The sequence below is a fragment of the Solanum tuberosum genome, unplaced genomic scaffold (genome assembly GCF_000226075.1).
Source record: "Solanum tuberosum cultivar DM 1-3 516 R44 unplaced genomic scaffold, SolTub_3.0 scf00240, whole genome shotgun sequence".
Classification (NCBI taxonomy): domain Eukaryota; kingdom Viridiplantae; phylum Streptophyta; class Magnoliopsida; order Solanales; family Solanaceae; genus Solanum; species Solanum tuberosum.
In genome coordinates this window covers 489290-491666 of record NW_006239164.1, presented here as the reverse complement: position 1 = coordinate 491666, position 2377 = coordinate 489290, and the positions used below count along the sequence as shown (strand labels likewise).

Below are 2377 nucleotides of genomic sequence, written 5' to 3'. Positions count from 1 at the left end.
CCGAATGGGGTGGGCTAGCCCATATTGACAGCTCTAGACTATTTTCTATTTCCAAGACTATGTTGTAAAGGGCGGTGTCCCTAAGATTGTATTAGATGGTGATTGAAACAAGAAACAAATGATTTTTTTTAAGTATTGCAAAACAAATTGAACCAACTTATATCATCTTATTTAGGGGGGGAAATGTGCATAGGAAACAAAAACGCCACAATGCGCCGCCTGTGGGGATCGAACCCACGACCACGTGATTAAAAGTCATGCGCTCTATCACTGAGCTAAGACGGCTTCTTGTTATAATTTTACTCAAATATAAATTAATTATTACATTAACTTAATCTATGTTGTCTAAATAGGTATTGAAAAGAAGAAAATAATTTGCTATCACCACTTACAATTTGAGGGTAGAAGAGAATGATTAGTATTTTTTTTGCAGATCTCTTATATCTTATTTTTATATTTCTTGTGTGTAACTTCTTTTTTTTATATAAAAAAATTTTAAAATTAAAAGTAAATTGTTAATAACTATAAAAATAATAAAATCGATTGACCTAGAGAAGATAACAAAATGTGTTTGAATGGTAGTCTAGGTGTGGTTGAACGATAGTCTAGATGTAGTTTGAAAGTAACGTAGATCAATAAATTAAAATTGATTCCAAACTATATATACATATATATATATATATATGTATATATAGTTGATATGATTATTTTATCCTACACTGCTCTTTTTAGAAACACTTTATGCGAATTATTTTTTATCATTTAAACTAAATCAAAAGTTCATTGTGAATTATAGGGTAGAATAGTTAGTTGTCAGCCTATTGAGAAAATGACCAAATGACCCCTCAATCTATTACCGGATTTCCAACTACACACCTATACTTTATAGGTGTCCTACTACCCCCTGAGCTATTTTAAAGTAGAATTATTTCCTCCCTGAAATGTCATTACCAGACATGTGACTTGTGGTGAAATACATGCAGTTGACACATGTATTTCACCATTTAATAAAAAAAAATTAAAAAAAAGTTCACCTCCTTCCTCTTCCTTTCTTCCCCAATCATATCTTAAACCCTAACTATAATAAACACCATTTTTTACCTCAATAAATTTTTATATCTCTAACAATTTATAAAAACAAAAATTTAAGTCACCTTTTCAACTACTCCGAATCTCTAGAGCCTAGAAGATAGCGGTCCTAATCAAATCTTTCATTCAACCAATTCAACAATTTTTCAGATTTTTACATTTCGTTCGATTTTCTTCCTTAGACAATTTCAGATACACATTAAATGGATCATGAGCATTCGAGATCAAATTCAATCCCTGAAGATTCCGTCGACAGCTCAAAATCATCATGGATGAGAAGACCATTTTGAGACCAATTTGTGACACCAATTTGAGAAACCTCTCTCTCTTCCCCATTCTTTATTCTTTCTTCTTTCTCCTTCTAAAGTTTTCATGATTAATTTATAATTTGAGTTTTTGATTTTGATTCTTCATGGGTTTTAGGAGAACATGTAAAATCCTTCTTTAAAAATGTAGAATAAATTGTTTTGTTTTAGTTCCTTTTAATAAGTTTGAAAATATTTTTTAAACAAACAATTACTTCACTTTGATTTTGTTACTCTTGAGTCCATAACTTTAAAAAAAATAAAAATTAATTGGTATGTTTTTTTTTTAAAAATAAATTAATTTGTTAGATATGTTCTAAATAAGTCTATTAAAAAAATATTTATTCATAAAATGCATTAGTTGTTGATAATTTTTATACCAAACACCCATTGAAAAAGTTTCAAAAATGATAATGGTGAAAAAGGTATAGTTATATAGATAAATAAGAAGAAAGAAAAAAGAAAATTAAAAAAAAAATGGAAATTAAAGAAAAGTAAGCAACTCACTCTCTCAAAGAGAGTGAAATACACTTTTTATGCTAACTCAACACTTCAGGGGTTATTTATTCTATTTTAAAGTAGTCAAGGGTAATAGTACCCCGCGAAAAATAGATGTGTAGTTGGTAATCTGATAATAGATTGGGAGGTCATTTTGCCATTTTCTCCAGCCTATTCATGCGAATTAATTTTTATCATTTAGGGTGGTTTGGTATGAAGGAAAATATTTTCTAAATCAACTCATTTTCCTCTAATTTAAGGAAAAAGATTTTCTATCCAAAATTGAGGGAAAACATTTTTCAAAACTCTACTTCATCTTTTAATTTTTTTTTCTTACTCTACCCATACCCTGACACTCACCATTCAAAAAGAAGAATATTTAATTTTCTTATTTTTTAAATTTCAAATATATTTTTATCCCTACACCAAACCACCCCCAATCCCCCCCCCCCCCAAAACCAAAATAAAAAAAAAATATAAAATTT

At 28.9% G+C, this 2377-nt stretch overlaps 1 non-coding gene across 1 annotated transcript; it reads right to left on the bottom strand.

Moving 5' to 3' along the window:
• Positions 1 to 213: 213 nt before the first annotated feature.
• Positions 214 to 285, bottom strand: TRNAK-UUU (transfer RNA lysine (anticodon UUU)). The gene has a single exon. It is a non-coding gene; the product is annotated as a tRNA-Lys (tRNA).
• Positions 286 to 2377: the final 2092 nt, after the last annotated feature.